The sequence below is a fragment of the Gymnodraco acuticeps genome, unplaced genomic scaffold, assembly GCF_902827175.1.
Source record: "Gymnodraco acuticeps unplaced genomic scaffold, fGymAcu1.1, whole genome shotgun sequence".
NCBI lineage: Eukaryota > Metazoa > Chordata > Actinopteri > Perciformes > Bathydraconidae > Gymnodraco > Gymnodraco acuticeps.
The window spans coordinates 21,301-40,944 of NW_022991515.1; the positions used below are offsets into that span (position 1 = coordinate 21,301).

At 44.1% G+C, this 19,644-nt stretch overlaps 2 protein-coding genes across 2 annotated transcripts in view; one reads left to right on the plus strand and one right to left on the minus strand.

Moving 5' to 3' along the window:
• The window catches only part of LOC117533361 (stonustoxin subunit beta-like), a 42,771-nt gene that overhangs the window by 11,949 nt on the left and 11,178 nt on the right, over window positions 1–19,644 (plus strand).
• The window catches only part of LOC117533364 (glutamate receptor ionotropic, delta-1-like), a 99,140-nt gene that overhangs the window by 1,774 nt on the left and 77,722 nt on the right, over window positions 1–19,644 (minus strand). The gene's annotated exons all lie outside the window — the stretch shown is intronic.

Here is a 19,644-nt window from a genome sequence, read left to right on the forward strand (position 1 = left end):
CATGCTATAAAGGTCTCCAATCGCGCTATTTGTAGGCTTATATTATGGGTCTCAGATATATACAAATCATTTGGAGGAGCGAACAGAAATCATCAGGAAAGAATATTCTAACGAAGAAAAGCCAAGATTTATTGTCGTTGTAAAAGTTATTTGTTTTTGGATGTTTGTACAAATAAATGATTTGCTTAAAACAACGAATCAAATATCACGGATGCTGATGACCTAAACTTTTATTTTCATGAACAATGTACGCTAGAGGAAGACCAGAAACGTGTTTAAGCTTCTTGCCCCTTTTGAACATGACGTCAACTATTTGAGAATTAATTATTGTTATTTTTTTATACCTTGAACAATTTTTTTATTTGGCTTCTCATTGTTATAATAATTATTATTGTTGTTTGTTTTGTTTCCAACATGTTCAATAAAGTGACCAATACAATACTGATATAAACTATGTCTTAGAAAACCTCTCAATAAATGCAACTAAAAAGGAATTCAGAGGTCGAAGTCTTTGCCAAGGCTCTTTCTTGCAACCTTTACCAAAGCCAATAAAACATTTTTTATTTCGCCAGGAATTTGGACCAGCTCCAAAATGTAGAAGGTCTTTTTCTGTCAGTATTTCATTAACAGTTCTCCATGCCAGCGCCTTGGGATCCCCCAGTCAGAGCTGGTTGATGTCGCCAGGGAAAATAAAGTTTGGGGCTCTCTGCTGGAACTGCTACCCCCGCGACCCGACCACGGATACGCGGGAGAAGATGGATGGATGGTTCTCCATGCTATAATGTGCAAAAGGTCACACTGCCTGTTCTGCAGCACCAACATCAAGTATGGAAGCAGTTTGCAAGCTGATCAACTTGCAGAACTGTTGCTGTTTTATCTTCATGGTTGAATGCACTTATTGTAAGACTCTACACAAAAGTATGGACAACATTTGGAGATGCAAATAATCATGAAAGTCTGTTGTACCACAGAAAAAACACCAAGTCCTGATCTCTGCCTTCGAAAACGTCACAAAATGCAACTGGAAAGGAGGCCGAAATCTTTGCCAGTTGCATTGTTAAAGAAAATAAATAACTTTTTCAGAATCTGGCCAGGAATTTAGATCAGCTCCAACTTGAAGGTCTATTTTTGTACTTTTGTAACAGTCCTCCATGCTTTAATGTTCAAAAGGTCACACTGCCTGTTCTGCAGCACCAACATCAATTATCAAAACAGTTTGCAAGCTGATCAACTTGAAGAATTGTCGCTGTTCTGACTTTGTATCTTCACGGTTGAATGCACTTATTGTCAGACTCTCTAGATAAAAGTATATCCGCAAAAAGAAATGGAAAAAGTCGCACAAGCTTTCTTTCAGACGACACAGAATCTGATTCTTTAAAAGTGAGCCTTCAATTACTCTTCAAAGCTGACACCAAAAAAGTCTCCACAGAATCTGCTTTCATCTTCTCTCCTGTGGGCACACACACTCACACACTCTCTCTCTCTCTCTCTCACACACACTCACTCACTCACTCACACACACACACACTCTCTCTCTCTCACACACACACCACTCTCACACACTCTCTCTCTCTCACACACACACTCACACACTCTCTCTCTCTCTCACACACACACTCACACACTCACACACTCTCTCTCTCTCACACACACACTCTCTCTCTCTCTCACTCACACACACTCTCTCTCTCTCACACACACACTCACTCACTCACACACGCACACACTCTCTCTCTCTCACACACACACTCTCACACACTCTCTCACATACACACTCACTCACACACACACACACACACTCACACACACACTCTCTCTCACACACACACTCACTCACACACACACTCACTCACACACACTCACTCACTCACTCACACACACACACACACACAAATCTTAATAATGAAATGTTTCCACACAAGACATAATGTTTTGCAAATTATTTGGTGGCCCACTTGCAATACCTTGCCCACTAGGGGGCCGTGGCCCATAGGTTGGGAATCGCTGATCTAGATCATTATGTTCTCCACAATGATTGGTTTAGCTCTCAGTACGTTTCTGAGCGTCTCCTCTGTTATGGCTGCTGACAGGTTGTTTGCCCTGAACATAAATCCTCTCTGTTCCCCTCCTCTTCTGTCTATTAATGCTGACAGGCGGCTTGTTTCCGTCCTGACTGACTGCGACTTTCTTACTCCAGCTGTTTCATCTCATCATCCATAATTCCCACTGTTTTCTCACTTCGACTGTTTCCACCTTCACTATTTCATTAACTGTCAGTCAGTCTGGAGGTACATGTGAGCAGCAGTCAGTCACTGAAGTGGAACAAAGGTAATTCTGTGTAGGTCCCTGAAGGCAGCATATCCCTGGTCCAATCAGATTTCTCCCTGTGATTTTGGATTATTGCCGAAAATATTCTAAATGTGTATGATACTTAAACGTGTTGTTCAGCAGGATCTCCACATATTACAACCCAGTCTCACGGCATTTCGTGTTCACCAACACGATTTTTAATCTATTGATTCGTGTTCACCAACACGATTTCCCCCTTTTTTTCGTGTTACACAGCACGATTTAAAAGCAATGTATTTATACTGGTAATGACGCTCATGGAAGCACGGCATTCGTTTGTGTCGGCTGCCCTTAAAGGCAATGTGAGCGTCCATTCTCATTGGATAACGGAGAATTGTACACCCGGATGTAAGTATTCCCCTTACTGTGGATTGATTTTACAGTGATATCTGCACTACTCATCGACTAAAAAACACCAGATTATCCTTGTTAATTACACAACATTGATTGGTTTAAATTGTGTGCAATGCTTTTGTATTTTTCCCCTTCGATTCGGAGAAACAAATATGTTTTCAGAGTAAAGGATGGCAGAAGACACTACACTACCCAGAATCCCCAGCTATCGTTTGGACTACACCATGTGCTCTGTTTGGCGTCACGTGATCTTCAAATTTCTCCCTGCAGAAAAAAAAACCATGGCAGAACTTCGTTTTATTCTCGGTGGAAAATGCCTATTTTAAAGTTAGTTTGGTCATTAAAATGCGTTTCGATGTCATTTGATGCGAGAAATATGAGTTGTTATTTCAGATTATGTGTGCAGTGGATGTACATGATCTTTAGTTTGCTAGTTATTATGAAGATTACTTCAGGAAGTTGTGTCCATACAACGTTTTCATTGTTACCAAGGTGGTTGCTAGGGACGCTGCTATCGATATTATTTCTGTTATGTTGTGTAACTGTTTAATGGTGTTATCTTTATTGCTACCCCCTTCCCCGTCAATGTATAGTGTTGGTCCACAGCGCAAACATATTAGTTTAACAACATCCGCATCTAAAGATAGCCTACGTTATTTTCCCCTGTGCAATTCCAGTCTCACATCTCACAGCACATCGTCATTAACAAATAACGGAAACAGACCGAAAACATTAAAAAAAAAAATAATAATACTTTATTCCGAGTGTGCTTGCTTTTCTCTTTGGAAGTCATCACATACCGGCATTGTAATACACGGTTCGGCTGCATTAAATATTACATATCTGCCGTAGTTCTGTATTTATAGAGCCCTGATGAGAAGACTTCTAGACAAACATGAGGAACTGAAAACGTGACGTGGATCATAAATATATCAGCCATTAAACAACATCTTACATTTCTTTTCACACAATACGTCTCCTTGCAGTATCAACACTAATTCGGCTGACTTTTATATTTGATCCAATTGGTAGATAGGCTGTATTTACACCATAAAGGTGCACAGCTGATATAAAGGGACACCTAGTGGTTAAAGCATGTTATTGAATTTCATTATTTTTATTATTAGATATTAATAGGATCCCTATAAAGTATATTCATTACTCGTTATTCTCTACTAATAGTTCATTAAAGACTGTATATAATGACTATTTTGCACATCCCTTTCAAGATTTCAAGATTTTCTAAGGTTTATTGACATATCATATAGGCCTACACAACTATGGTGTAGTTCTGCATTGAATGAAAAACTTGGGTCGCAGGTTCCTCAATAGTGCATTACAAGACATCTATCAATATTTGTGCGTACCTCCAGCAATGTTAACTATGTTGAAGCACTTATTTTAACTGATATTATACATAATGTATTATACTCTTATAAGATGTATGTAGATATTTCATCTCCGGCCTTGTCAGGTATTGAACAATCAATAAATAAAGAACACAGAATTGTTAAATATAAAACACAGAATTTGTGTGATTATACTAAATGATTTACAAATAAACACCACTGCATATTTACAACTGTTACACATGCTGATGTAACGCAAATGTTCCAACTTGGGATCAATAAAGTATATCTGATCTTAAGCTGATCGATGGCTACTGCCATATTTGCAAAATGTGCCTCTGAACCTTGACAAGTGCATGTTTCAGGCTTATCAATTAATGTAATGTAATGTTATCAATTAACAACAGGGGTCACAAACATAAGACCAGCTGTTAAATAAAGCTCTTCTGACCTTAGCTGGCATGTATATATATATATTAATGCTGCCCATTATGGGCACAAGCAATTTTTACCCATTTATTAATTATATGTTTTAAATGTGAGTGTTTCCTATCCCCTAAACCTCCAGGGATGTACACAGTTTAATACTGGCAACTTCTTATTATGGGAAATACGAAAACGTCTTTTAAAACTACAACTCCCAGTAGAGACGTGCCATAGATAGAGAACATGTTGCGAAACAGAATAGCCAGCATGTGTAGTTCTGGGGACGGGGTGGGGGAGGGGGGGGACGCGGTGGACCCGTTCAAATCCAGTTTTGGACAGTCTGCCGTGGTTCCATCCCATTTCAAGTGCTGTTCGAGGCTCGGCGTAACCCTCGGAGCACACTCTCCAATCACAGAGCTTGAGGACTATCACGGGGTTTGTCAAACAGAGCACATGGTGTAGTCCAAACGATAACTGGGGATTCTGGGTAGTGTAGTGTCTTCTGCCATCCTTTACTCCGAAAAAAATATTTGTTTCTCCGAATCGAAGGGGAAAAATACAAAAGCATTGCACACAATTTAAACCAATCAATGTTGTGTAATTAACAAGGATAATCTGGTGTTTTTTAGTCGATGAGTAGTACAGATATCACTGTAAAATCAATCGACAGTAAGGGGAATACTTACTTCCGGGTGTACAATTCTCCGTTATCCAATGAGAATGGACGCTCACATTGCCTTTAAGGACAGTCGACACAAACAAATGCCGTGCTTCCATGAGCGTCATTACCAGTAGAAATACATTGCTTTTAAAATCGTGCTGTGCAACACGAAAAAAAGAGGGAAATCGTGTTGGTGAACACGAATCAATAGATTAAAAATCGTGTTGGTGAACACGAAATGCCATGAGACTGGGTTGCATATTAACACCACAACATGCTAATGTTGGGCTAAAAAAGAACTACAGCACGGTCACATGACTTCACGTCACCACCGCTAAGCTAAAGGTGGCTAATGTTGGGCTGTAAAGGAACTACAGCACGGTCACATGACTTCACGTCACCACCGCTAAGCTAAAGGAGGCTAATGTTGGGCTATAAAGGAACTACAGCACGGTCACATGACTTCACGTCACCACCGCTAAGCTAAAGGTGGCTAATGTTGGGCTAAAAAGGAACTACAGCACGGTCACATGACTTCACGTCACCACCGCTAAGCTAAAGGTGGCTAATATTGGGCTATAAAGGATCTACAGCACGGTCACATGACTTCACGTCACCACCGCTAAGCTAAAGGAGGCTAATGTTGGGCTAAAAATGAACTACAGCACTGTCACATGACTTCACGTCACCACCGCTAAGTAGGGCTGCACGATTGTGGGAAAAATCTAATTGCAATTTTTCTGACAAATATTGCGATTGTGATTTGCAATATTTGTTTTTAAGCGACCCAACGGAAGTTTATTGTAAAATGCGGCCATAATTCCGGCTATCAAAGTACTCCCGTCTCTAGCACCCCCGCAGCCCGAGCTACGAGTGAAAAAACTAAACTTACATGAAACTTCCGTTGGGTTGCTTTAAAGTCAAGCTTCAGTTTAAGATTCTCCCTGTAATAGAAACATGTGATGGAGCATCACTAACCTCACTCTGAAACCATATAAAGCTCCATTGGAAGCCATTTGGAAAGGGCAGGCACTTTCAGAAGCACTTGGCAGGTGATTGGATCAATCTGTCTATCACCTTCTATCATGGGCTACTTCTGATTGATTAACAATGGCTGGTACATGTAGAGCACAGCACTTCGGATTGGTGTGGATGACTGACACACAAGAAACAAAAAAAAATTGTAAAAAAAAAAAATGTAAAAAAAATCGCAGGCTTTGCGATTTGATAATCGCATCATTTCAAATCGCGATTTCGATTTAAAATCGATTAATCGTTCAGCCCTACCGCTAAGCTAAAGGAGCCTAATGTCGGGCTATAAAGGAACTACAGCACAGGCACATGACTTCACGTCACCACCGCTAAGCTAAAGGTGGCTAATGTTGGGCTATAAAGGAACTACAGCACGGTCACATGACTTCACGTCACCACCGCTAAGCTAAAGGAGGCTAATGTTGGGCTATAAAGGAACTACAGCACGGTCACATGACTTCACGTCACCACCGCTAAGCTAAAGGAGGCTAATGTTGGGCTATAAAGGAACTACAGCACGGTCACATGACTTCACGTCACCACCGCTAAGCTAAAGGAGGCTAATGTTGGGCTAAAAAGGAACTACAGCACGGTCACATGACTTCACGTCACCACCGCTAAGCTAAAGACAGCGAATGACCATATTTCAGGATAACAACCTGGTAAAATGTCATTTTAAAGTGATTGGACTCATCCCTGCAACACCCTAATCAGGAAATATATCATATTAAACTCACAGTCCCCACTGATATCAGACTCTGGATGTTTGATTAAAACCTGCTGTCAACACATCATCAGTTTACGTATCAATCTGTATCTCCTTCTTCTGGAAAATGTTATGAAAACACTGTTCTGCAAAATTGCAGCATCACATTTTGTTCCAGACTGTTTCAAATTCTGCTCAGTATTTTGGGTCTGAATGTGAAGCCTCCATGCATCGTTACTCTTGGTTTGCACAGAGTTATCTACAGGTACACCAGCACAACTATATAAATAAAGAACCACTTTCTCTCTTCTTTCTACAGTATGTGCAATTTCAATCTCAGAGTGTGTAGCTTACTGTATTCACTGTGTGTGAGCTTAGTATTCTGTACTGCTGCGATATGAGTCATACAGTAAGGTAAACTCTTAGTGAGGACCTCATGTTGCCCTGTGCACATGAAATCTAACAAACAATCTCTCTAAATTGGCAGGTAGAGGGCCAGAAACAGAAAAACACTGATTTAATTTAGATTCACACGGCGCGGGAATGTGAGCAGTGTTTCTCGTACGGATTTACAAATATGTTCAGTTTGCTTTTCAGTGCTAATATTTGCACAGTGCAGCAAACACTACTGATACTCGCAGATATTGCATTATGTAAATTAAATTGTGTATTATGTATTGTTCTGTTCAAATAGCGTTTGGTGTTGTCAGCATTCTTGCAGCTGACACATTTATGCCATGTTAACACTCCTCACACTGTGCATCATTTACTACAAATAATATGTACTTTACACGATCTCTTTCAGACGTTAATCATGTTTCCTCGCCTCCAGGCATTCACTGGGTTCAAGTTCTTCCACTATGCTGTGGAAATCAGAACAAGCACCTTTAATAATAACCTGGTTTATTTCATCTAGAACGCTTAATATGGTGTCTGCTTTTGTTTCTGTCGAAGCTACACTCTCTGTGTGTTGCTGTAACAAGCGGACTCCTGTGCATTACCGGTGGCAACAGGAGTGACTCATTGTGATGGATTATGTTTCTGCAGCAATTGTTTTTATCTTGCACAGATATCAGCTGAAGCAAATGGAACTTTTCGACGGGTGAAAGAGGGAAAAGGTGAAAGAGGGAACAGGTGAAAGAGGGAAAAGGTGAAAGAGGGAAAAGGTGAAAGAGGGAACAGGTGAAAGAGGGAACAGGTGAAAGAGGGAACAGGTGAAAGAGGGAAAAGGTGAAAGAGGGAACAGGTGTTGAAAAAGAACCATATCTGGTGGTTTGAATCACGTCAGTCAGCAGCTCTGTGCAGAAGTGAGTTTCCTCGCACGCTACTGATCTGGCTCATTCAGACTCATTGCATTGTGTCGCAGTTACAGGTCCTACATGGATTAAAGCCAAACCCTTAGGCTCCAAAACAAAACTCATGAAGCGTGACGCGTTCAACTGAAGCAGAAACTGGGACTCACAACATTTTTTAAATATTTTGGCCTTTTCTAAACGAGTTTGCCGACAACGTGTTGAGAGATATCAACGAATACTAAGACAGAGTGCCGACAACAAGAGGAATAAGTTAGCTATTAAAGCTTTGATAGACTGATTAAATATAGACATTTGATACTCAGACTCTTCATCAAATTGTGAAGTAAAGTTCAAATCAAAGCAAGACATCGCGATAAAAACAAAAACACCCACAGCTTTCAAACCTGCTGTCGACACTTCGCCTTCAGAGGAGGATTTCATTTGTTTTTGATTTCACAATATGTTGCGACTGAAATGAGCTCCATCTCAGCAACGTCTCCCGATATAGTCTGTTTACTCGTCATATTTTGAACTCTTCATTAGCTTGGCATGAAAAGGTTAAGAAGCTGCATCAGAGTTGAAAAACCAGATCAGGAGAAGTTACTATCAAAACTGTAAATTGTTCCAACAAACCTAACCATGCATGGATTGCTTCTCTGGTCCCACATTCAAAGTGTGATTGATTGATAAATGTATTTCAAACAAGTGCAAATAAATAATTACAAAACAAAAAATGTTGCAGTGCATTTTAGAAAACAAAACAAAGTGACATTTACAACAACAACAACATTAGCAACATACACAGTCCCACATCTAGTGTTCGAAAGGGAGTGAGAAGAAGTATAACTTATTTAATCTCACCCCAAACAAACAAACCCGCAAAGTTGACTTTACTCTTCTAATAATTTCTTCCTGACATCATTAGCTAAATCTCTCAACCACTAAAGTCAATTCAAAAGGTATTTTTCTGTAGTTTTGATCACGTTTTTTGCAGATTTGAAGAAGCTCTTCTGAATCGAACTCTGCAAACATCCTGTTACAGTTGCTTTGATTTCTATCTTCAATAATATTCCATATCTCGCTGTCCTGTTCTGCCTTCAGGTCCGAGAGTGAGTGAAGTCCTTTACCACACTGTTATTGTCCTGAGCATCTCACATGCTTAACATCGTTATGTCCTAATGTATAAATACATTTAGGAGATGGTGGAAGTACACTTCCTTTACTCAAGTAGAAGTACACTTCCTTTACTCAAGTAGAAGTACAGATACTCGTGTTTAAAAATACTCTGGGAAAAGTAGAAGTACTGACTAAACTTCTTTACTCAAGTAAAAGTAAAGAAGTAGAAAGTACAGGTATTTGAGTTCAACATGTGAGAAGTAGAAAGTACAGGTATTTGTGTTCAACATGAGAGAAGTAGAAAGTACAGGTATTTGAGTTCAACATGTAAGAAGTAGAAAGTACAGGTATTTGAGTTCAACATGTAAGAAGTAGAAAGTACAGGTATTTGAGTTCAACATGTGAGAAGTAGAAAGTACAGGTATTGAGTTCAACATGTGAGAAGTAGAAAGTACAGGTATTTGAGTTCAACATGTAAGAAGTAGAAAGTACAGGTATTTGAGTTCAACATGTGAGAAGTAGAAAGTACAGGTATGTGGGTTCAACATGTAAGAAGTAGAAAGTACAGGTATTTGAGTTCAACCTGTAAGAAGTAGAAAGTACAGGTATTTGTGTTCAACATGTAAGAAGTAGAAAGTACAGGTATTTGAGTTCAACCTGTAAGAAGTAGAAAGTACAGGTATTTGTGTTCAACATGTAAGAAGTAGAAAGTACAGGTATTTGTGTTCAACATGTAAGAAGTAGAAAGTACAGGTATTTGTGTTCAACATGTAAGAAGTAGAAAGTACAGGTATTTGAGTTCAACATGTAAGAAGTAGAAAGTACAGGTATTTGGGTTCAACATGTAAGAAGTAGAAAGTACAAGTATTTGGGTTCAACATGTAAGAAGTAGAAAGTACAGGTATTTGGGTTCAACATGTAAGAAGTAGAAAGTACAAGTATTTGGGTTCAACATGTAAGAAATAGAAAGTACAGGTATTTGAGTTCAACATGTAAGAAGTAGAAAGTACAGGTATTTGGGTTCAACATGTAAGAAGTAGAAAGTACAAGTATTTGGGTTCAACATGTAAGAAGTAGAAAGTACAGGTATTTGGGTTCAACATGTGAGAAGTAGAAAGTACAGGTATTTGGGTTCAACATGTAAGAAGTAGAAAGTACAGGTATTTGTGTTCAACATGTAAGAAGTAGAAAGTACAGGTATTTGGGTTCAACATGTAAGAAGTAGAAAGTACAGGTATTTGGGTTCAACATGTAAGAAGTAGAAAGTACAGGTATTTGGGTTCAACATGTAAGAAGTAGAAAGTACAGGTATTTGTGTTCAACATGTAAGAAGTCAAAGTAAAAAGTGGTCAGGAAAATAAGTAGTGGAGTAAAGTACTGATACCAGAAACATGTACTTAAGTACAGTAACGAAGTATATGTACTACACTACTTCCCCCCTCTCTCTGATCCTTGCTCATTTGGACTGAAGCCTCCATTAATCAGAAGAAGAAGAAGGTGCTGTGTAAACGCAGCTGAGTGTTTGTGTCTCTCAGCTTCATCAAGAGTGACGTCTTCCTTCTGTTCGCTCTGCAGAAGTCACTCTGAATGAAGTCACTCTGAATGAAGTCACTCTGAATGAAGTCACTCTGAATGCAGCTTTGTGCTAAATGTTGAAACGTGACTCCCAGGTATCTGTTGCTTCCTCTCAGCTGGACCTCTCTGAGCTCAGAAAGCACAGAGATGAACTCTGCAGGGAGATGAACTCTGCAGGGAGATGAACTCTGCAGGGAGATGAACTCTGCAGGGAGATGATCAACATGGTGACTGAGAGGAGAGGAATAACTATTCAGAGTTCTATTTCGTCCCTACTGACCGCCAGAGGCGGTGCTTTAAGCACTGGATATGTCCATCGCACGCATGCACAGCTCGAGTACCAATAACAACAAAGTCACCTGTGACCCACGTGACACCGGCTATATCAGCCGGTGTCGTCAGAGGATCTATTCCTTTCATCTTCTCGCTGCGCGAGGGTACCGTGGCTACATTTTTGTAGCCTACAGCGTTCAGGTTTGAACGTTTGATCTGAGGGATTGCTCTGCAAGCAGCTGGCCGCGTGCAGCTTCGTGACTGACAGTCGGAGCTACGGGTCGTTAACGCGTCCTCCAGGAGCTGTGGCCGGCTGTGCAGAGCCTCGACAGATAGGTTGGTGTCAGCTTGTTGCTGGTGATGGCTGTGTCCCCGCACCCTCTCCCAGCCAAGTTGTCCTGATTGCTGTCTTATTTTTTGTTTGGCTTAGACTTTCTGGTGACGACAGTGTTCCCGCTTCCTCTCCCATAAAGTTGCCCTTATGCTCTTTTGAAAGTTCTGCTTGTGGCGTTGTGCCCGAGCTATCATTAGCATTTGAGTCCCAGCTTTGGCTGTGTCCCTCATTCAATTTAACCCGTTTCTCGTTTAGATGCAGAGAGTAAGGTAAGTACTTTCTATTTCTTAGAAGCTATTATCTGGTCTTAACATTTGTGTTCTGACTTGGTCGCTTGATTGTTAGCAGCAGCCGCTTGGCTAACACCTTGCTGTTAAGCTTAACTATTAACTCAGCCGGTGAGGGCAGCGCTCCCGCTCCCGGTACATAGGGTTTGATTGCAGTAGCGCTTGATCGTTGTATTACTGCTCCTAGTACTAGACTCCTAGCACTAGGATGATATGCAGAGAACATCTTCACTGCGGGTGCTGTGTGCTCCGCATGTGCGGTTACTACTGTAACCATGGCCTACGGTTCTATGCGGGCTGTTCTCTTTCTTAGAAGCTAATTATCTGGTCTTAACATTGTGTTCTGACTTGGTTGCTTGATTGTTAGCAGCAGCCGCTTGGCTAACACCTTGCATGTACTGTTAAGCTTCATTATTTAACTCAGCCGGTGAGGGCAGTGCTCTCGCTCCCGCTCCCGGTAAACGCATGGTATGGTTGCAGTAGCGCTATATCGTTGTATTTACTGCTCCTAGTACTAGACTCCTAGCACTAGGACGATATGCAGAGAACAATCTTCACTGTGTGTGCCGTGTGCTCTGCATGTGTGGCCATTAAGGAGGATTTCATCCTCCCAATATTATATTATCTAGTGGGCAGCCGTTTGGCTGACACTTTTAGGCACCGGCCACAGTTACTACTGTAACTAAGGTTCTAAGCCGTAAGTACTGGCCATAATTACTACTGTAACTACGGTTCCAAGCCGTGTAAGTACTGGCCATAGTCAATACCGTAACTACGGCTCTATGCTGTGTAAGTACTGGCCATAGTCAATACCGTAACTACGGCTCTATGCTGTGTAAGTACTAGCCATAGTTACTACTGTAACTACGGTTCCAAGCCGTGTAAGTACTGGCCATAGTTACTACTGTAACTACGGTTCCAAGCCATGTAAGTACTGGCCATAGTTACTACTGTAACTACGGTTCCAAGCCGTGCAAGTACTGGCCAGAGTTACTACTGTAATTACGGCTCTATGCTGTGTAAGTTCTGGCCATAGTTATGACTGTAACTACGCTTCTAAGCCGTGTAAGTACTGGCCATAGTTACTACTGTAACTACGGTTATATGCCGTGTGAGCACTGGCCATGGTTACTGCTGTAACTACGGCTCTGTGCTGTTCTCTTCTTTAGAAGCTAGTTATCTGGTCTTAAACATATGTGTTATTTGACTTGATCTCGCTTGATCGTTAGCAGCAGCTGCTCGGCTAACATCTTGCGTGTACTGTTAAGCTTCTTTATTTTACCCAGCTAGGTGAAGGCAGTGCTCTCGCTCCCGCTCCCTCTACCGGTCATGCGGATGTAGCTACATCCCTTTTTCTGTTCGGTGAGTAGTAGCACCGCTCTACTCTTCCCGTTCAGCAGGTAGCTGGTAGAAACCTGATGTACTTATATGATTCTGTTTTCTTCAAGGTTGTGTCTTCCTGGTCGAATGTACTTATTGTAAGTCGCTTTGGATAAAAGCGTCAGCTAAATGCAATGTAATGTAATGTAATGTAGCTGGTGAAGGCAGTGTTCTCGCCCCCGCTCCTGGTAGACGCTGAACTGCCTCGTTTTTCCGTTAAGCAGGTAGCTGGTGAAGGCTGTGTTCCCGCACCCGCTCCCGGTTACGCTGCGTCTGGCATTCGTCTCTAACTCAACCAGTGAAGGCTGTGTTCCCGCACCCGCTCCCGGTTACGCTGCATCTGGCATTCGTCTCTAACTCAACCAGTGAAGGCTGTGTTCCCGCACCCGCTCCTGGTAGACGCGGAACTGCCTTGTTTCTCCGTTAAGCAGGTAGCTGGTGAAGGCTGTGTTCCCGCACCCGCTCCCGGTTACGCTGCGTCTGGCATTCGTCTTTAACTCAACCAGTGAAGGCTGTGTTCCCGCACCCGCTCCCGGTTACGCTGCATCTGGCATTCGTCTCTAACTCAACCAGTGAAGGCTGTGTTCCCGCACCCGCTCCTGGTAGACGCGGAACTGCCTTGTTTCTCCGTTAAGCAGGTAGCTGGTGAAGGCTGTGTTCCCGCACCCGCTCCCGGTTATGCTGCATCTGGCATTCGTCTCTAACTCAGCCGGCAGTGTTCTCGCCCCCGCTCCTGGTAGACGCTGAACTGCCGTGTTTATTAATCCAGCCAGGTGAAGGCAGTGCTCTCGCTCCCGCTCCCTCTGCCGGTAACGTGGGTGTAATTACATCCCTCTTTCTGTTCGGCGAGTAGCAGCAACGCTCTACTCTTTCCATTAAGCAGGTAGCTGGTGAAGGCTTTGTTCCCACACCAGCTCCCGGCTACGCTGCATCTGGCTACCTACAGAATGGCTAATTCATGTAGCGCCTGTGTGGCTTCTTTTGAGCCCGAGGATGGCCACGACCGCTGCCCCTCCTGCCTCGGCCGCCTCTGGCGGTCAGTGGGGACGAAATGTGAGCATCTGAGGGAGGTTCTCACGGTAAACGCCTGCATGAGCTGTAGCTGCATGCCTCGGGCGCTCAGAGTGGCTAGAATCACTGAGGTGGAACGTCTGGCAGCAGCCAACAGACACCTCTCCTTGTCACATCCTCCTCCAGATCAATTCGGCCGTTCCCGGCGACTTGAGGGAGCGATGGCTATGTGTGCTCCCCCCAATAGAAGGACTAGAAACAGTCTGTCCTCTAAAGTGGATCGGCTAGCTGCCGATAGGGGCATGATGAAGTCGCCTCTTGGCCCTTCAGCCTGGGCCCGGTGTAGGGGCTGCTAGCGGGCCTCCTGTCCCCCCCCCCCCCCCCTCTTCGGTTGACGCCCCTCCTTCGGTTGGCGCACCTCCTTCGGTTGACGCACCTCTGTATGAGGACGCCTTGTCGCTGGTACAGACTCGTCGCCAGGTTTCGCTGGCCCAGTCACCACTAACGGAGGCATGTAGGAGAGTCCTCCGTAGCATACCAGTCGAGCCAGGGGAGCTGTTTAGGTCAGCTGCCCTGGAGGCACTGGAGCGTGCCGCCCAAGCTAGGCAGACCAGGCAGCAGCTCTCGGGTCTTCGCAGACCTGTGCCCACTCCCAGCAGGCCCAGGGGCTGCTCTAGCAGCCGCACTCAGCCGCAGGATTACAGGGGTGGTCTGCAAAGTACTTCGCGGCGCGACCCAATGGCTTTCGTGCCCCAGGTCGCCCGCCTTCCAGGCGGCCTCGTGCCCCAGAGCCTTACCGGCGCCCCCCAAGAGGCTCCAGGGGGCGGGGGGCTGGGTCGTCGGCTGCTTTCCCAGCAGCAGCTCAGTTACTGGGCGGTCTGTACTTCCGTCCCTTGGGTGGTTTTCACCTTAACCCAGGGGTATGGACCGCAGCTCCGGCCCCTAGCCTTCGGCTGGGTCTAATTGACAGTCGTCAGCGATCCGGCAGGGGCCCTAGCTCTGGCCCAAGAGTTGTCCGTCCTTCTGTCCAAGGACGCAATCAAGCCAGTAAGACCCTCTGCTTAGCCCAGGGGGTTCTACTCTGCGTACTTTCTCGTGAGCAAGAAAGTCGGCGGATTTCGCCCGATCTTGGACCTCAGAGGAATCAACAGATTCCCGAAGGTGCTGCCATTCTATATGCTGACCACTGCATATGCACAGGTGGAGTGGTTCTCAACCGTGGACTTGAGGGATGCCTACTTCCACGTGGGCCAGGCAAGATGGTGCCTTATATTCAGTTCCTCCGGCCCTTGAGCAGACTGGCAGCTGCCTCGGCCGCTGGGCCCTTAGGCCCGCTGTCGTTGCGCCCCATGCAGATGTAGTTGAACAGCCTTCACTTGGACGCCAAGTGGCACAGGGAAGTCAGGGTGTCGCAGCATTGCCTCCACTCTCTGTCACGCTGGAGGGGCAGGGCCTATCTCCTAGTGGGCGTGTCCATGGGCGCCATCCCATCCCGCCAGGAGACCATCACCATAGGTGCATGTCTCTCAGGGTGGGGTGCAGTGCGGCAGGGCAGGACCGTTCAGGGTCAGCGGTCTGCCCAGGAGAGTACGCGCCAGGTCAACGTGCTAGAGCTTCGGGCTGTGCAGCTTGCACTCACGCACTTTCTACCCCAACTGGGGGATAAGAATGTTCGGGTTGACGGCGCCACGGCGGGGTGCCACAGGTCGGTGTCCCTCTTTATGAGAGGGGCTTTACGGAAGCGTCCCCCTAGCACCCCGAGGGCTCCGGCTTTGGACCTGCCCCTGCTGCTGGATGCCCGATCATCTCCTCCCTTCGAGCCCCTGGCCCAGGTGGGGCTTAGGTGGCTGCCCACGAAGGCAGCATTTCTGCTTGCCATAGCCTCAGGGAAGCGAGTCGGGGAGTTGCATGTCCTCTCCATAAACAATACATGCCCGAGGTGGGACTCTCAGGCGTTGCCCTTTGGGCAAATGTGGCATTCCTGCCCAGGGTGCTTCCACAAACCCACTTCAATCAGCCTGACAAGCTGGCACGCTTTGACATTCAGGAGTACAGCACGTCGAAGTTGCTGTGCCCTGGGGGTGCCCAAAGGGCGTATATCAAGGCTACTGCCTGTATACGGCAGTAGGAGCAACTCTTGATTTTGCCCTGGCGGCACTAAAGGAGGTTATGCCCTCTAACCAGTGGCTGCCCCACTGGGTTGTCGATACCATCTCACAGGCTTACGGGGCCAGTGGCCGCCCCCCTGCCATCAGGCTGAGATGCCACTCTACAAGGAGCATCTCAACATCTTGGGCTGCCCTGAGGGTGGTGCCCCTGGAGACCATCTGCGCCGCGGCGTCGTGGGCGTCTTCTGGCACATTCTCCAGTTGTCATCAGGTCAATGTCGCCACTCCCCATTCTTTGGGCGTGGTCCTTTTGCCGAGCTCCGCTGTTTCCAGTGGTGAGCAAGGGCTTGGATTCTTCATGACATTGTTGGTATAAGTCATCCAGGGCTTAAAGCATCGCCTCTGGCGGTCAGTAGGGACGAAATAGAACGATAGTTACGGCTGTAACTACGGTTCTATGAGTCCCGGATGACCGCCAGAGTTCCCTGTCACTCAGAATTCTTGTGTGCTCGCGAGAAGATTCTGGGAACAGATCCTCTGACGACACCGGCTGATATAGCCGGTGTCACGTGGGTCACAGGTGACTTTGTTGTTATTGGTACTCGAGCTGCGCATGCGCGCGATGGACATATCCAGTGCTTAAAGCACCGCCTCTGGCGGTCATCCGGGACTTATAGAACCGTAGTTACAGCCGTAACTATCGTTTCTTTTTATCAGGAGGACTGAGGGTAACATTACATTCAAGATGTCAGGACACCAAGAAATTCATTAGCAACACAATTTGACTTAAATTAGATCGTACCAATGAATACAAAACAAACAAACACCTCTTCAGAGTTTCATCACACTCTCAAACACACAATCTTACACATTGTTAGCGTTATGGAAACACATGTGGGATAGCTATTGCTTAAACTAATGGATAGAATATTGAAATAGTTGGTTAAGGTAATGGATACATTATTGACATATAAGTTAGCTAAGGGAAAACATTTGACAGTTAGCTTAAATGGGGCTAATATGATCGCTAGCTAGAAGTAATCGATAATAGATTTATATACTTAGCTAAAAGTAATAAATTAAAAGGTCAAACAGCTAGCTTGATAATACAATTAGTATTCAAAGGACCTACAAGTAATGGATCATTATTAAAACAACTCACATATTGGGTTATGGATAACATACAAGCAGTTAGTTTAAAGTTACGGGCACAACGTTGGAATTGTTAGCTAAACGTAAAAGATGAAATATTGACATAGTTATCAATAGAGATTGTCATGATGACTGAGAGGAGGACTAACTATTCAGAGTGTCATCACACCCTCCACGACTGACGGCAAACACACACACACACACACACACACACACACACACACACACACACACTCTTAGAAGCTACTAAAAGTGAAGTGGACAGGTAGAAGTGAAGTGTTGACACTGATTGACAGCATGTTGTTGTCTTCAGTTAGAAATAGTGCTGCGTACCTGGACTCACATTCAGGTTTAGGTCCGGACTCACGTCCAGAGGTTCAGGTTCAGGTCCGGACTTATAAGTCCAGTACTACATACATAGTGATGAAAAAACCGGAAGTTCACACTCTTAACTTAATACTTTTATTCTGAAAATTATTCACTTCCGGTTAGCATTAGCATGTGGCGAAATGCTACGTTTTCAAACCGTGAATCGAAGGTGAAATGACATGTGATGTTGTACACTGAGCACACTGGGATTAGCACTAATTTATTGACGCTGAATAACGTTTATCAGGGAATGTTTAAATAACCACAGACACCAGAATATACGTAAGTGCTAGTTTTTTTGCGAGTCCATGTACCGGTTCCCGACGTTCCGGTTTTAACCGGACTTGAACCGAAACTTTTTACAAGTCCAGTACCGGTTCGGCGTACCGGTACGCAGCACTAGTTAGAAATATCTCATTTTAAAAACACAAAACTGTCCATAAAAATCACATTTTTCATTATTTTCACCTTGTAGGTAGGCTACACAGGGAGAGAGAAGAGAAGATCAACCTATGAAAAGCTCAAATGTTTTTCCAGTTTAAAGTGTCTTTCGTAGCCATTCATACTCAACGACTGCAAACTAAAGCCAATGCAGAAGTGCCGTAAACCGAAGTCTGTCTAACATCCAGAAAACAAGTCAGATTGAGAAAATGACCCTAATTCTAATTAGATTTATGACCCGAGTAAAATGTTCCCAATGAAGTTTCAGCCATTAATAATAACACAGTAAATTGAAGCCAATGCAGAAGTGCCTTAAGGGTTAGCTTGATAAAAAGAGGTCTGATTGTAAAGAAGTCTATGAGACAATTACCCTGATTCTAATTTGATTTATAACCTGAGTAAAATGATCCCAATTAAGTTCCAGCCATTTGTAAAAACACAGTGAATTGAAGCCAATCCAGAAATGCCTTAAACCTGCATTCTCTTAAATATCCAGCAGGGCTTGATACAAAAAGTCCTGATTGTATAGAAGTCTATCAAGAGATCCTGTTAGCATGTATGATTCATTTCTTCCAGTAAGGAAACCACAACGCCATAATTAGCATCCTCATATCACATGCTATCGTCAAAGTAGGTGTTAGAAACAGACGCTTCTTGCTAATTGAAATATCACTCGACTTGTGGTGTAAAAGGATCGTCTCTTTTGAGCAAATCGTGACGTAACTCAAGATAATTAACAGAGCTTTTTGTGTTCAGTTTAAAGTAGGGACTATTTTCTTTCTGCAGAAATAAAACCATCAACCAATCACTGCCAAGAACGAAGCACACTTCTACTAATGCACCTGATAATTGGGGTGAAACGCCCCCCTTTAAAATGCCTTCCCTGTAATCACACCAACACGCTGCCTGTGATAATACAGCAGACTTTAAAGTGCTAACAAAGACGTCGATATGTGCGATTGACGCGCTGACACGAATCCCTTGTTCCCTCCTTGTTGGCTTTTCATTTGACATGTTGTCGATGCAAGAACAAGTCCTCCAACCTGTGCCATGTTTATATATTGATATATGTTTATATATTCAGACATCTGAGTGAAGATGAACCTCCGTCTGCAGAGAGTCTGATGAAAGTCGACAACTTGCTTCTACTTGGAGTCATTTGTTCGATGTTTTCTTCCCAGGAAACAGTGGATTTGGGGAAATCCCTCCTAATTTGAGGAGGGAACTGCAGTCTAATTGAAAGCAGCGTGTCTGAGTGTGTTGCTTAAACCCGACTTCCCTCCAGAGCGAGGAGACGCCTTGATGTGGTTTTCTGTGCGATGGCGTCCGCCTGAGAGCGAGAAAACTAATGAAGCAGAATCGCTGAACCGCAGCTATCTCATGCAAAGCAGCATGTGTGATGTAGTGGGAGGCGTTTCCTGACAGC